Source organism: Amphiprion ocellaris, chromosome 12, assembly GCF_022539595.1.
Source record: "Amphiprion ocellaris isolate individual 3 ecotype Okinawa chromosome 12, ASM2253959v1, whole genome shotgun sequence".
Lineage (NCBI taxonomy): Eukaryota > Metazoa > Chordata > Actinopteri > Pomacentridae > Amphiprion > Amphiprion ocellaris.
This window is the reverse complement of record NC_072777.1, coordinates 7,980,904-7,998,118: the sequence shown is the minus strand read 5'-3', so window position 1 is coordinate 7,998,118 and position 17,215 is coordinate 7,980,904. Positions and strand designations below refer to the sequence as shown.

Genomic DNA, 17,215 nt, shown 5'->3' with positions numbered 1-17,215 from the left:
TCTTTCGGTCATTGACTGCAGATGGAAGATTTTGCAGAAACATGTTGGAAGGGCTGCTGGTTTAAATTTGAGCCAGTTTAATGTAGAAATTTGTGCAAAGTCAAGATTAAAATAAAATTCCAGAATACACTTTATGACGATGTAGCATCACATTTTTATGTGATGAAATATCAATAAAAAATGTAAAATAACAAATCTATAGAAATTGCCACAAATTGCAGCTGAACACACTTTGGGAACTTTTCTTTGCAAAATTGACTCTATGCTCAATGAAGAGCAGCTTTATTGGATTTTAAACTGAAACATCATCATGAAAATACGCTTGTTGACTGGTTGACAGGAGTTAACATTGTGTAGCCCGACAACATTTTAAAAGTACTTTAAACTGCAGTAACTGTTCGCAGGTGAACCTTTATTCTTTCAATTATCCACCAAACCACGTTAAACTTTGAAACACAATAATAATGTGAACACAGCCTCTGCTTTCGGCTGACAAAACAAGATAATGCACTCCAGGGTTTTCCAGAAAAGACTTGTTAGATAAAGGAAGTGTCTCATTTTCTTCATGGTCTGTCAGTTGGCTGCAGTCTGTCTGTGTCTTTCATAAGGGAAAGTGAGAATTCAAGTTCAACACCTGACTTGAATGAACTTAGTAAATCAATCAGAGCTGAAGTGGTTCCAAAAAAATCATTCCCAGCTCATGCAATCAGTCTTTACTGCATGAAATCATTGTGTAATTTATTCATGTTATTAGTTATTTTACTTGATTTTCTGTAAGCTTTCATTTTTGGACTCATACAAGGTACTAAAGTGAAAGGATATGGCAGCACATCAGATAGTCAGTCACTTTCCTGTTGTGCCACAAATTCTAGTTAGGCGTCAACTTAGGCTAATCTTGACGGTTAGTCTGTCCTGGAGTATGTTTGTCCAATAGCATAAGTTGCCAGTGTACTTGAGCTTGAATTATGTTAAATTTGTTAAATAGAAATAACCTGAAAGTACCCCAGACTTACTGGTTTAACCCTGGTTTATTTAGTAAACCTACTTGTTGGAACAGGCCCTAGCTCAAGCATAAAAAAGCTCCTGTGGTTTTCTGAGATGCTAATCACTTCCTCATCTGCTGTGAAGTTTGACTAATTATCTGTTTGTGTTCATTCATCAGTTTCTATTTTTGCATGTGTTAACAGGTGTCCTGACTGAGAGGAGTTTCTGTTTGGGTACAGCCAGTCCTCTATGAGTATTTACTGTATATCATGTGTGCTGCGGCACCTTTAAAACACGTCTCCGTTTGGTCTGCCTGTTCGACTGCGGTCACTGCTGCTCTTCACGTATGTACACAGTTTATTTTAAACAGTGGTATCGAGGGGAACCCAGCTATGTTGACAGGTTTCTATGTCTTTTTATTGTTTTCATGGGATGATAGATGAGGAAATTTCAGAGTCGTTTTGAATGCCAGACCACAGTAATGACTCCGAAAGCACGCCTGTCAAGTCTGTCAGCACAAACAAAATGAAAAAATCCAGGGGTGGTTTGGCAAACGACAAGCAAGGGGGTTTCTTTATGAGTGATCTTATTTTCATAGTCAAACAGTGTGCTGATTAGTTACTGTATTATGTGAAATAAAGTGAAAACCCTTGGTGTCTTTCATCTAAGCCTCTGTGTCTAAATCCTGACCCTTCTTACTATTGCTTATGCTTCTTGTTAATTATGTTATTTATGAATCATAACATAAAAACTGTTTCATATTACTGATATATAGCTGGGCCTGTAAGTAGATTCCTATGCAGTTATGCAGGGCTAGTTTCTTTTTTCACTTCCAGATGGGTTCAGATATAAGATTTTATGGTGACTGCAGTTATGCGTCTTATATACTCCTGAAAAATGCATGAACAATAATAAAAACATGAGTCTATAGCCATACTGGCCGCTCTGTAAATTTGTGCTTTACTGTACAGTGGTGCCTAAAGCTAAATGCAAGTGTAGTGTTGGATTCAGTGACAATGTGGAAGTCTGAATTTCTGATCTTCAGTTCTGACAAATCAAAGAAAAAGCCACCAATAAAGTGGTTTCTCAACTCCGGCCTCCTCATTTAATGTTGTTCCCCAAACTAGCAGCCTACACTGTAAATACAGTATCTCTGCTTTTACTTAGTTTAATATCCAAGTGTTTCGTAAACATTTGAAGATGAAATGTACCTGTTGTGCTTTTTTCCTGACTTTTTGTTTAAGTGAACAGTCTGTTGTCTGTTAATCGTAGAAAAGCAACAAAGTGGACGTAGAGGTAGCCATGTTTTTTCCCATGCTGTGCATCCAGTGCATGGAGGTGGAAAATGACGAAACTTCGGCATCTGACTTCCCACTTCTGAGGTACAACAAACACATCATAATGATTCTACAGCCTCAGTTTGCACCTTAAATTCATGTCACTGAGCATAGCATCTGAATATCTGGATTACCGTTCCTCTCTTTCACTTCCATTTCATGTCTTACATCCACACTAATGCACTTTCTATCCCTTCATTCCATTTATTTTATTGAAATAACTCATTATTGGTGTTAGGCCTGCCTCTGCAGGCTCTGACTAGGCCCCTCCTTCCCCTTGTGTTTGTTTCCTTTTAGGAAGGAGTGACAGTGAGACAGCAGCAGCAGGTGTAGATGATCCTCATCAGAGCAGTCAGCAGAAGTGGGAGCAGATGTGCAAAGCCAATCAGTCCACCACTCCATCACAATATAACCTGACTCTTCTCTTCATTCAGTGTTGGATTGTAGACGCAACTAGTCAGTGCTGACCAGGTAATTCTTGCTGTGTTATTTTTGTGAACTTCAGTAATGTGTATCTGTTCTCCCCTCAGCCTGAACCACTCCCATTCGTGTTCATCTGCTCCTGGATTCAGACTCATCTGACCCACCAGCCTTCCCCACTTTCAGGGTTAGTCACCTGGTTCATCTCCAACCATTCCTCCACCATTGAGTAACTGCTTCAGTCCTCACCTGCCGTCTCCCCACCTCTGCTTCTCCTTCGAGCCTCAGCCTCCCACCTTTCCTAGCTGCCAGCTGAGTACCCATCCAAGCAGGCTCTGTTTAGAGTTTATAGTTTGTAGTTTTCTTGGAGTAAACTGCTGTAATAGTATTTTGTTTACAGAATTCCTGCTTGTAGTTAAAGTAATTGTAGCTGTAGTTTACAACGTTTCCTAGTTTCTTGGAATATCCACTCTAGTGTTAGAGTTTTCTAGTTGGTTTGCTGAAAACTCGAGTTGTGGTTTATTAAATAGAGCTTTTTAGTTTTCTGTGCTCTTTAATGTGATTTGAGCAGGCGTAAAAGCTTTTTTTGAGTGTAGTAATTCTTTGTTTTATTGAATCCTAGAGTGGATCTTCAGAGTTTTGAGCGTTCTGGTTTCCTAGTGTGTATTACCTGCAGTGGGTCAGCTACAGTAGGTTTCTTGTTTAGTATGCCAGCCACTTGAGGCACTAATGTGTTCTAGCTGAAGTCATTATCTAGTTGTTCTGGTACTTCCGGTATTTTGAGTTTCCTTGGCATTTGTAGTTTTGTAGTCCTTTCTTGTTGTGAATAAATGATTTTTGCTGCATTAGTCTGACTCCATCTCTTTCCTGCACCTGAGCCTCAAAGAGAAAAATCCTAACAATTGGCTTCTCTGGCCACCTAACCTGTTTCTGTGTTGCTCTAACATATTCCCCCACATGGATTAGTAATATCCTATCTTAGCAGTTGTTGAGATATTAAACTCTGCACCACTGTCAATTTCACTCGCCTTATCTGACACAATGTCAACACTGTGTGTTTCATGACACTTTGTCAGGGACCTATTTATTTATTTATTTATTTATTTATTTTTTTGAAAGCTCACAATTTTAACCTGTGAGTCAAAGCTTCATATCCCAGGTTTTGAGATTGGATGTCAGAGTTAAGGAAGGTTACCAGACATGCTAATGTATTGTACTTCAGTTTCATGTCATTTTATTGAAGGGATTATTTAGGAGCCTGTAAATAAAAAATCCTTCTCCAGCCAGCATCTGAAGCCTCTCTGACCTAAAACTCACAGTTCCTCTGCTTCCAAACCACACACCAGACACTATGCTATTAAAATCAATTTCTGGAGTCAAGAGAATGAAGCCAGTGAAACTATCAATCTCTGAGTGTGTCAACTGCCTCATCTCCCAACACTCGGAGATAAACGATGTGGGAGTTTTTGTTTTCCCTCAGAGCTGTGAACAACAGACTTTGTACATATCTGAAATCAGTGACAGATGAGGGATAAAGAGGGGGCTACCAGTAGAGGCCACTTGGAGGTCATACAGAGTTTGTCAAACAGGCTTCCTTCACATCCTTTACAGTTTACAGTGATAAAAGTCAGAGCTTCATGTACGCATTCTTAAAGGTGTGTTTAGATTGAATGTGAGCTGAATTCTTGAAACGGTCTCTTGCAGATTCAGTTTGCAGGAAGCAAATTTGTGATAGTGAGCACAGTTTTAGCGGAAAATTCAAGCCTATCTAAAAGCTGTTTGAATCTAAGTGTGGTCTCAAGTGCTCACAACATGCATAATGTTAGGACAATTCCTCTGGTGAAGTCCTTACTTTCCAATTTCAAATAAAAGCGCGAAACCCAACAAATCCTCACAATTACTTCTGAGCATCTCTTTTCGTGACAATGTGAAGACAAAACTCTTTTTAAACTGGACGAAACCTCCGGCGGAACCAGGTTCAGGGAGGGCAGCCGTCTGCCTTGACCAGTTGAGGTGAGAGTAAAGGAGAAAGATAAAAGGATAGCAGATTTAGAAAAATAAGAAAAACTGACAAAAAAATGCACAAAAGAAGAATAAACACCGGGCAGGTTAGTGAGGTCAGTAACTGTAGATCAGAAATGTGTGGCTCCAGATCCAGATATACCTGCAGAGAGAACAAGACACAAACTACAGGCGAAAGAAGACTTAGTGACCTGTAAAGGAGACATGTAAAATCACAGTGAATTTAAGAGAAGACAGTAGAAGAGAGAGAGTAATATAAACCACCTTTCGTCAAATTTTGACAGGTCCCATGCAAACTCCATGCAGAAAGATCCCAGGAAGTCCGGGATGAGAACCGGGGATCTTCTAGCTGCAAGGCGACAGCGCTAACCACCAATGCAATGTGCAGTCCTCTATTATATTTCATTATATGATATTACATATCATATTCCTCTGAGCTCTAACACTGTTAAAAAACACCAGTGAGACACTGATATGTGAGATGAACACACATTTTTTGGCTAAAACTCACACACACCATCCTACTGCCGCAAATACATACCACAACATCAAATGTGGGTTCATCCGCTGCTGAAAATAGTACCCCCAACAAATGTCCTACATTTTTGTGAGATTAAACACGTCATTCAGCAGCTGTTTTCAGAAAGGCTTTTTATTTTATTTTTTAAAAACTGGACTGTAAACAGTTTTTAAAGATTTATGTATTTGGTAGGAAACAACACACTGAGTAAAGAAGTCAGAAAGTAATGACAGATGGACTCGTGCAAAAGTTTTGGTTTTATAAAAGTAAAGACTCAGTGCAGCCCTTGCTGGATTGGTGAGAAGATATTTAAACCTAGATGGATTTAACCTTTCCTAGTCTTAATGAAACTATTTAAAAATTATTATGTCTGGTTGACTGGACCTTTTTGATGACTGAACTCTTGACCTGTTGGGTTCACACATTCAGTATTTTGTGAAATGTCGATAATTCAAAGCCTACAGTCAGACTATTGTAATTCTTTGTGTTGACACACATCAGTCTAAATTTTCAGCAGCAGCAGCTGGTTGGTACAAAATGTTCGTCTTTGAACAGAAAAAAGAAAGTTTGATCACGTATCACCTGCACTGGCCTCCTTCCACAGGCTTCTTGTTGATTTCAGGATTGATTTATAGATTTTATTGTTTGTTTTTAAGATTTTAAATGGTGCAGCATCACATTATGTAGCAAAGTTCTTACATCTTCATAGAGCACAGAGGTCGACCCATGAGATGCTCCTGGATGTTCAGAGAGAAAGGCATAAAAATAGTGGCGATTGAATTTTTTGCAGTAGTTGCTGCTAATCTCCAGAACAGTTGACTTTTCCATGTAAGAACTGCTCAGAATATTCCAAGTATACTTGACTTCATCCCTTATTATGTTGTATCTTTTGTTTTGTGTCATTTTATTGTCTTTTATGCAGATTTGTGTTTTAGTCATTGCGTTTTAATGTCTCTTACATTTTTAAGTTTGCTTTATAAATAAAATTGAATTTAAATGTTAGGACAAGTTGTTAAAATGAGATAAATATTCTTAAAAAAAGATTCATAAAAAATTTACAAAAATATCAGTATGTATTTTATCTTTACCTACAATTTTTGTTTTTCAAATGTGGCTATATTTCTGTTGAAACATCTAATAAAAATCCACTTGATGTAACACAATACATAACAGAGTTCTGGGTTTTGGTTTGCATACAAGCAAAAAAAAAAAAAAAGATCTCTATATATAACAGCAACACTTAAAATAATAATTAAATAATGTTTGAAAAAAAATGGCAGCCCAACAGTCGATGAGTTAACAGTAGATTTTAAGTCACACAGATACTTGTAAGTGAATTTAATTCTCTTTTGTTCCTCATTCAGAGCTGTATTTTATCTGTCTTTAGCTGCATTTTGGGGCCAATAGAAAATTTAGGAGCTATCTTTTCCGCACTCCACCTGAACCCAATGACTGACAGATTAGCTAAGCTATCTAACTTGGAGATGTCAACGGAGGCTCAACTCTTCTTTCACATACTGGGGGTTTACTTCAGTGGGCTAAATGATACATACTTTCACCACTCTGGCCAACAGAAAAGAGAAGCATCTGCTGGTGTGCCTGACAGTCGGAGCAATGCGTGCTTTACAGGGCTTTGGTGTTGAACATTGTTGGCCCTGTGTGTACAGTGGAAGTCCTTCTAGCCAGCAGTTGACGAGTCGAGGTTCAAAGAGCCAGATTGTAAACCTCATCCTGAAAAGATTTAAGACAAGCTTCTCTGTTCACCCTTCAAGTTCTACTTCTCAGCTCATATGATTCTCTGCTTAACTAGGCAGGCAGAAAACAAATAAGTAAGAATATCCCCCCCAACAAACGTGACTTAAAAGCTCGTGGAAGACAACAAGCAACAAAAAAGACAGAATTCATTGTGCAAAGCACGCTTGACAGCGGCTGAAACCAACAAGAGGCACAACAGGAAAAGTAAAAACTCCCCTTTAAACAGGATTTTTTTTCCCCCCAAGTAAATAACTGCTTTGATTGGCATGGATTATACACTTCTTCTTGCTTTGCTCTTTACTTCTGAAAGGAAACTAAATCATTTTTAGAACTGACAAATCACCACAATAACATGATCCAAAACAACATAAATTACTGTTTCATAAGACTGAAACAGAAAGTGATCGATGGTGACGCTTACGTCAAGTCTCTGCAGTTATTTTATAATTACTCTCATTGGCAGAAGGGGAGAACCAAAGTTCCACAAATGCAAATTTAAACACTGATATAATTTGTTACCAATTAAAGCAAATAGCAGTAGGTTTGCATGTAAAAATGCATCACAATGAATATAAGGAGGAATTTCCAATCATAATTTAATGCAAAAAAACATTTACTTGGGTTTAAATGAAGATTCTGTTGTGGAAAGCTATCAAGGAATCAACAACTGCTTAAAACTAAGACAATTAAATCTTCACTGAAAAATTAATAATGCGTTTCGGGGTAACTATTTGGAAATTATTTATCAAAAAAACCCCAAAAACAAAGCATCTCACGGTCCGTGTATTTATCTGGCAATTGGATTTTCCGTTCTGGTATTGAAAAACAAAAAACGAGTGGTTATTTGATTTTAGTTTTAAAATACAAAAATTAAAATTGAAATACAAGACGTTTTTCCTTTTCATGATCAAAAAGGGATGTACGAAATTTTAAAAATGCTTTGATTTTCATTTTATATTTAGAATAACAAAAAAATATAATCCGTAAGAGACAGAAACGAAAAAAAGGTCGTTTTTTTCATTTTCTGAGACCGGAAGTGGTCATCAGCAAGTGTGGAGCCAAACGACAACAAGATTTTCAAAGGGCGGAAACAGAGAGCAGTGATTGGTCAGACCATAGACGAGACAGAACACAGCGCGCTAGCGGAGCTAGTCTGCTATATATATACGGTCAGCACGTCTGGTAGCATCTCTGGCTGCTGTTGACCTTGTTTTTGGAGTAAAACACGGTAAGAAGATAAATACTTCTAACCAGTAGCGTTGTTTTGTTGTACGTTAAGTCAGCGACTTGTGAAGAGTTGTGTTTTGTCGTGTTTGAGCAGTTGGTCCGGACGCGTTAGCTAGCTAAGCGGCTAAGTTAGCTAGCGGGCTAATTAACACAGGTGGCTAACTTACCGCTGAACACCTGTGTTAGTTGCTGCCGCAGCTATCCGTCATTATTAGAATGACCTTCTCAACCTGTATTTCTCTGCTATGTATTTTAGCTTTTAAAAAAGTTATTTTACTTCAAGGTTAACTGAAACCCGTTGAGCTGCACTGAAGTTTAACATTCAGCTGGTTTGAATTAAACAACGCTTAACTTAACATTGCGCAACATTAGCTCTCTGAATCTCCATAATTTCATTAAATTCCTTCTCTCTTCCACTGCTCAAGTTCAATCCAGTATATAAAGTGACATTAATAGTGAATAAACTAACAACCAGCCATTGTATTATTGCATGTATTTGTGGTAAAACATGAGTTGAAACATCCTACTTTTGGATCTAGAACTGCACAAGCCATTCATTTTCAGTCACTTAACGAGTTAAACTCCCCTTTTTATGTGAGGTTGAAGCAGAAAGTCTGAGTTGACAAAGAAAGTTGTTTATAATGTGCTATATCTGTTATCACTGACTGAGGCTTTAGTTTTTGTTGAGCCGATTTACACGTAGAATCTTTGTTCAGGAAGATTTCTCAGTAGCTCAGACGACAGGCTGCTTTTTACACAACCTTGTAAGAGAATGTCTGTCAATGCTTTCAGCACAATTTAGAAACACAACACTTCCTAAACAGATATTTTGAGGCTGTGAGGTTGAACGTTTGAGAGTATATCAGTGTGTTTGTTTGTGGTCTTTCTGTTTCTAGGTGGAAGCTGAATTAGTGAGGATGACTCCTGCTCCTGTCATCTCTAAGCTCCTCACACATCTTTACCTGCACATGAGGAAAATCACTCCTGTAGAATGCAGGTATGTTTGTCATTATTATAAAAAGATGTTGCCTGGTGACCTGTCAGAAACCCATTATACAGAGTCAGCCAAAATAATGTTTACACACATCAGGAAAAGAAAAACTTGCATAAATATTTCAATACCAAATGTATTCAGACATCACGAGATTAATAAAAGTTATCTTTGGCCTCTATAATTACAAGAGGTGCTCAAAGTGGTGGCCACTGGCTTCCAGACATTTCTGTTGTGTTGTAGATGTCACTTGTTGATGCTCCATTCATGAGGGTAGCGCCATCTGTTGGGAAAACATCGTACAACAGGACACAGAGTTATCGTGATTTGATCAAACTTAGAAAGAGGTATCTATATGTGTAGAAGTACTTATACAAATGAAATATTTACACAAATTTTTCTTTTCCTGATGTGTGCACATTATTTTGGCTGACTGTGAACTTAATGAGAACAAAACTGTCATTTAATTGTTGCTCTGAAAGCTTCTTTAGTGAAAACCAGCTGATGTTCTGCTTTGAAACAAACTGCTGTTGAGGTCTGTGTTTTTAGGTTTAAACCCACAGTTTCTGAAGGAACTGTGAGTTGTTTTTTTTCCTGATCAATGTGGACGTTATAATTGATGGTAACATTTACGGATCATACAATCAGCATGACAATATAACAGTATAACATTCTGACCACCTGACTAATACTGTGTTGGTCCCTTTATGCTGCTAAAACTCCTCTGACCCAGTGGTTCATCAGAACCTCTGGGGATGTCCTGTTGATTCTGTGGATCCTGTGGGTTGCAGGGTGGGTCCTACCTAGACCAGGCTGATCCTGGACCATCCCACAGATGCTCCATCAGATGTGGATGTGGGGAGTGTGGAACCCAGGTGAACAGCTTAGCTCTGTTGTGTTCCTCAGACCACTCCTGAGCAGTTTTAATTTGTCCTGCTGAGGGAGGCAGCTGGCATCAAGGACTGCTGTTGCCATGGAGACTAGGGGGTTGTTTGTCCTGCAATGTTTAGGTGGTGGTACATGTCAAACATCCACATGAACATCAAGGTTTCCCAGCAGAACATTGCATTAGAACAAGATGATGGATGTTGTTGTCTTCAGCTGTCAGTGGTCAGAATGTTGTGGCTGATCGGTGGATCTGTCTGCCTTTACTCTGACATCCAGAGTTATACAAAAGTGTAGTATGTGTGCAGTGCAGAAGAGATTTACTTTATTGTATGCAGTTTTAGTGGTCCCATCAGAGAAAATCATATCCATATACAGATTTTTATTAATTCCAGGGCTGGTTCAGTAAAGATTATAATAATAACTACATCAGATAATTCTTGGTCGCAGTTGGAATTTTGCAGCCTGAGAGATGGTTGAGAAGGTTTGCAGTTCTTGTTTTAGCAAAATACGTTGTAATAGAAGATCTTTATTGTCATTTGTACATGAAATTATCTGCAAACCAGCAAAGTGCATCAGTCTGAGGTATCTAAAAATAAATAAGTAAAGAAAAATGCTTCTAAAGCCAATAATAAACAGAATATTTTGAGGGAATATTCTAAAATGGAAGGAAAAGCTCCATTCTCACTCCTCTCAGGATAAACTGTCATTAAAATTGACTTTAAATTTAGCTTCAACACGAGATAAAAACATTTACTTTCATTACTGATGTTGTCAAGTTTTAATAAAGTTCATGCTACTTTTGTAAAATGATAAAAGTGAATAAATTGTATTTCTGTGATCTGTGTTTGATTTCTGTCTTTTCTGCTGTCATCCAGATGTTCAGAGGGAGATGATGCCACATCTGGTCCAGCTGATGGAAGGTCTTGAAGTTCTCTGACTGGCCTCGACTGAAGATGGTCGTCTCACTGGATTTAAGGTTCAGATGCTCAGTAACAAACTCCACCAATGTGCCAACAGGGAAGCTTTAGGTTTATTAAATGTTGCTATGAAGGTTTCGCTGTTTTTCTTTGTGAATGCAATGTGCTCCAACTGAAACTTGAATTAGAACTTAGAAGTAAATCCTTCCACCTGAAAGGATTTAGTTGCATTAATAACCTCATAACATTCTAATTTTTATTCCAGTCTTGGTTGGAAATAGAATCTCTTATTGATTCAGGTAAAAACTGAACTTCACAGCATGTTGGAGCAAAACAACCAGATGAAAACTGTGATGGTGTTGGATTGTCAGACCGTAATGTTGCAGCTCAAAGCAGCTTTTCTAGCTCAGTTCATTCTGACATTCAGCTATGAATCAACACAGCAGATGGTGATCCATGCTGTGGAAGTCTCACGTCTCCTGATTTAATGGAGCTGCTTTGCACTTTTTACACTGTTTATTCACCAACACTTTATTTAATAAAAGTCCCATCTAGTTTTTATGAGGAATGTGATGTTTTAATTTCTCTGTGAATAACTGCAGTCTAATGGAACAGCTGGAATTGTAACATCTGTCCTGATATCGATCATGAAATATTGATCAGAATGATCAGATGAGTTTATTTTTACTGCCAGCTACCATTCAGTCTGAGATATTAAGAATAAATTAATGTGCATAATGTGGAAATTAACAGATTTTATTTTTATTTATTCCTACAGCTGCTGCAGGAAAGTTCCAGAATGTGGAGGAATTTAGTCTCACAATCACAGACAACAAATATCTGAAAGTTGGGTTACTGTTGTTTATCAGCACAATACAAAAAGATTAATGTTAGAAATATTCCAGTTAAGACTCTAGAATATCATGATTTATGTAAATTTACCTCAATAATATGAATGTTCAGGTTAACATAGTGCAGCGATATTTATTATGCAAGTTTAGCTGATTAAAGTGTGACTCTGCACTGCAATATTATTTATTATTTAAATTTACACCATTATAATATTTAGGGTCAGACCCTACAGTATTGAGATTAAGAAATCAAATATTCTATAAAATGTAAATACACTGAACTCATTTGGATATATTTAAGTGAGACTCTACAATATTATTTATGACACAAATCTATCTAAATCAAAATTTTAATCATTTTTACTCCAAACCTTTACTGGACTGATTTAAATATTAAAATCACTCCTTTCTAATCCTCTGCTGTACGTTCAAACCTGAGGCCTTAAATAGAAACACACAAGTATCTGATTGAAGGAACTTCTGCAGAGTCCTGGTTCCAGAACATGATGATAGAATTATAGACAAACTTTAACAAAAGCTGCCTGAGAGTTTACAGGTTTTTATGTTGGATTTCTTCAGTAATTTAATGAGTTATCAGCAATATTCAAGTGTTCATTTGATGAACTTCATTTCCTAAAACATCCAGAATTGGAGCTCATATCTTTGGCAGCTGTAAAGTTTCTGCTCCTTCAAAGTTCACAACACAATGAATGAATTCCTAAAACACTCTCAATGCTGGAGAGCGTTTGATGCTGAAGCAGTGATCAGTTTTTCTGTTTCTTCTCTAGAGATGCACAATGAGGGACGTCTGCAGAGACTGAGAAAGAGTCTCACCACATCCTGACATGAGGAAAAAGACTTTATTGAAGACTACAATGAGAAAAACTATCAGACAGCAGACGGCTGCATTCAAGGTGAGCTCTGAACATTTGATCTGGAACAGGAATTCAATAACGGCAGCATGAGCTTCATTTCAGTCTGTAACTGCTGAATTCATGGATGAATCATCTGGCACTAGAGAGGAAGACCATCAAACATCCACGTCAGCTGATGGAGGTCCAAGAGTCTCACCCAACAAACAACCTACAGAGTGAAGACCTCAAATCTGATTGGACGGCCTCCTATTCAGCCACGTGTGAACAAATGCCTCTAAGCTGATTTGTTTTCTAAAATAAATCTAGTTTGAGTCCTAATCTATGCCTGTGTGTTTGCTTCTTTACACTGCTGTTAACAGTTTAGGCTGTTAGATTGTTCCAGATAAGACGAGTACAAGATTCTTCAGAGCCGTTCTACCATGAGCCTGACAGGAAGAACTCCAACAGCTACTGAATGTTCCTGTGGTTCCCTCAAGGCTACAGGAGGAGTCCTACGAGGACGAGCCGGTCCACCTGATGGTGGCCAGTCGCTGTGGTTCAAAGCCAACACCGACTACGTGGACTTCTACTGGACCACATGGAGGCCTTCAAACCGGACCAACAAGTTCACCGACTCCCCGACTCGTGGGTCTGAGGATGCCGCCGAGCCTCGGTCCAGCCGGCCTCCTGTCTGTGGATGTTTGAGTGCTGAGAGGTTTGTGGATGCATGTGAACGTGTCTGTGTTGAAACAGCAGCTTTGGACTCAGTAACGCCAGGAAAAACCAAGAGCTCCTTTATTTGTGACTTCCACTAAAAAAACTGATGAAAATGAGTTTGAATGAATATACCATTAAACTCACCTTTTAGGTCTACATTGGAGGATTTTAGGTGGAATTTTCTTCCAGTCCGTCTTTTAGTCTACATGTAAGGATGTTTAGGATGGTATATTCTTCCAAACCAACTTCTCAGGTCTACATTTCAGGTGGAATATTTCTCCATACTAACTTTTTTGGTCAACATTGAAGGATTTTTTCTAAACCACCCTTTCAGGTCTATATTTGAGGTTTTAGGTGGAAGATTCCTTTTAACCAGCCCCTCAGGTCTCTTTGAGGATTTTGGATGGAATACTCGATTAAACCAACATTTTAGGTGCATGTCCAAGGATTTTTGGTGGAATGTTCCTTTAAGGTGGATGTTTGAGGACCTTGTAGGTGGAATACTTCCTGAAACCAACCTTTTAGGTCAACATTCAAAGATTTAAGGTGGAATATTCCTTTAAACCAACCTAAATTTCATGTTTTGATCATTATCAAGTGAGAAACCTCAATCCAGACTCCTCATAATGACGTTTGAGATTGATGCTGCTGTTATTTGTTTAGTCCAGACTAAATGACAGAAATCTACAACTGTAATTTTATTTCAGGACTCTGTTATTAAATGTCAAAACAATCCATGTGACTCTAAAAACTCAACAGCTTTACAAACTCTAAGATTAAACTCTCCACAAGGATCCAAAATAAGCTGGACTTCTACATGAGAGCTTTAATTATTCTTCATCTACTTCCTGAAAAGTTTGGTCAATAAAAAAGACAAAAACTAATATTTTCAGCTGAACTAAAGACAGACTTTGTGATTTTTCTGCTCACATGTTGTGTTGTTGTAAACTTCCTCTTTCAAATAAATAGCCGCCTAACCCCCTGGAAACCAGCGTTTGTCGTGTTTTTGTGTTGCTCCTCGGCAACCCTAGACAGCCGGGTCCTAATGTTTTTTGAGCAACACACCATACTATGACGTTTTTACAATGATGGTTCTACTATGGAACCAGTTTGACATGTTCAGGTGTTCTTTGTGTGAAAACTCAGAGATTTCAGGTATCAGAAGGTGGTTTTCAACTTTCTTTGTTAACTATCTGCCTCAACTTTAAATTTCCTTCACTAAGCCAGCCCTCTGGACTTCCAGGAAGCTGTGTTCCTATTGGCTGTCCAGGTGGCTGCTTGGTGTTATCAGGAACACCTGAGCAGCTCAGTGTCTTCCTGCTTTATTTGGCTGCAAACATTTCCTCTGCTTCACCACTGAACCGGGTTTGGTTCTGTTGCTTTAGTTTGTTCTTTAGGCGTTGGCTTGCAGCTTCCAGCAGTAAAATAGGCTTTAATGTGTTTCTTGGTGTGTTTTAGGGCTTTGTACTGGATAGTTGTCTTGGTAAATGTGGTTCTTTAGCCACAGTTAGCACATGGTGCTAATGTGTGCAGTGATTAGTGGATTTGGTGCAGCTGAGTTGTGTCTTTATCTTGGCTGTAGTGAGTCTTTGGAGGTTTTTGGTCAGACACATTCTGTATTCTTGTTTGAGAACCAACGTTGGTTGTCCAGAAGGTAAGAGTTCCTGTCCTGATTCTCTGTTCTCAGAGGTTCTCTGGTAGGCTGCAGGAGACTTTAGCGTTTGGGTTGTGCTAGTTTGGTTTTTGTATGGTTTCATTTGGACGACTATCTTGAGGCTCCTCCATGTGGTTTAGTGAGGTTTTCTGGAACAGTTCTACAAAGCAACCTGCAGCAGAAGAGACTTTGAGAGTTTTTAGGAAGTTCTGGAGACCAGACTTTAGAGCAGCAGAAACATTTGTCAGCAGTTTGAGCAGGAGAAGGTGAGCTTCAGAGTAGAAATGAGACGGAAACCTTCTTGACCCGTGTGGTGAGGTCCTGTACCAAGAGTTTGAGCAGGTTGTGAAGAGCCTGTAGTTCTTTGGTCTGAAAGCACAAGAAGAGTCGACTCATTAAAGGAGAAAACAGGAGATAGTGTTGGTTCTTCTGTCGCTCTGCAGTTTCCAGTTTCCTTAGACTGAATATCAAGTTTATATTTTAAAATATTTACCATGTGAGCCCAAGAAGACTTCAATAAACTCCCTCCATCCCCTGGACACAACATATTTTATTACCATGTTAAATCTTTTTTTTTTTTTTTGTATGTTTTGGAGTTTTAATCATAGTTTTAGCATAGTTTTTTCTCTTTGCTTGTTTAGTTTTGTCATCTGTGTGAAAGGTGCTAAGCAAATAAAGTTTAATTGATAAACTGAATAACTGACTAACTCATGATTGTGACAACAGAAGTATTTTCATTGTGATTTAAGGGTTTGTTTCATTTTTAAGGTTGGGGTTAAAATCTTGACAGAAAAAAAAGATTAAAGAAATAAGCTACATTAAAAAAAACAAAGTAAAAAAACATTTAATACAACAAAACTTTTAAAAGGAAAATTAAATGTTAAATACAATCAGATGATATTAAACGGACAAAATATTTAATTAAATAAACAGAAGATACCAAACATGTAATTATGAAATTAACCAAAATTTTTTAAACAAAAATATGAAACATTGAAGATGAAATATTTTAGATAATTAAACATTTAAAAAATACAATTAAACAAGAATATTAAACATTTAAAAAATACAAAATATTTAATTAGATTATTAAACCTTTAAAAAGACAAAACATTTAATTAAAACATTTAATGTTTAATTAGAAAATTAAATCTTAAAGACAATAAAACTTTAAATCAGAATTAAACAAAATACAATGAAGTATTTAAAAAGAAAATTAAACATTAAAAGGTGGGAAAACATTTAAAAATATTGGGAAAGAAAAGGAAATTTTTCAAACAAGCCAGTAAAACATTTGAAAAAACAACAAACATTAAAAAGACAAAACATTTGGAAATCAAATCAGACATTAGAAAGGAATAAAAGGTGAGAAAAGAGCAAAACTAAACATTTAAGAAGAATCAAACTAAAGACAAAACATTTGAAAAGACACCAGTTAAACTTTAGAAGATAAAATTAAACAGAAGAGACAATAAAACAATCAAAAAGAGCAAAAACAGATAAAGTTCTTAAAGCATTTTCAAGCCTGAAATGAAAACATCAAGTTGTGTCTTCAAACATTAACTAACAAGTCAAAGGAAAGAGACATACATTGTAGAATTGTAGTAATTGTGGGCTGACTGATTTACTGATTATCAGTATTTTATTTTTAACTGATTTACGGTAATAAAACCATTTAAAAATGGTGCTACTTTGGCTCTGAACCTTTATCTACCTGTGGTCGCTCTGTCTTCTGGAGTGATTTGATTGGTTATACGTCACGAATAAAACGCCTTTAACTTAACATCTGTAAACAAAACAAAAAGGTATCAACATAGTTTTCTGTTAGAGTTTGTGTTCTTGTAAGTTTAACTCCAAGATTTTAAATTCTTTCATTTACTGCAAATGAATATCTCCTCCAAATGTCTCACTAAGAATCATTATCAACCTTGAAAACCCACAAAACACCCCTCTATACTGGACCACACTTAGTACAGTCCGGTTCCCCCTTCTATAAATCTGCTTGGAATCTTCCACTTCCTGTTTGTCAAAGTGGCCTTCTACCTGGACAGGTTTTGTTGGAGCTCATGCAACAAACA

At 37.4% G+C, this 17,215-nt stretch overlaps 1 long non-coding RNA gene across 3 annotated transcripts; it reads left to right on the top strand.

Annotated features, from left to right (window-relative positions):
- The first annotated feature begins 8,160 nt into the window (after positions 1 to 8,160).
- On the top strand, positions 8,161 to 14,674 carry LOC129350146 (uncharacterized). Of its 3 annotated transcripts, none has more exons than XR_008603429.1 (5): positions 8,161 to 8,266; positions 9,162 to 9,262; positions 11,020 to 11,120; positions 12,701 to 12,826; positions 13,264 to 14,674. It is a non-coding gene; the product is annotated as an uncharacterized LOC129350146 (long non-coding RNA). The 3 variants fall into 3 exon arrangements; XR_008603428.1 differs by lacking the exon at positions 13,264 to 14,674 and adding an exon at positions 12,931 to 13,105; XR_008603430.1 differs by lacking the exon at positions 13,264 to 14,674 and adding an exon at positions 12,890 to 13,105.
- Positions 14,675 to 17,215: the final 2,541 nt, after the last annotated feature.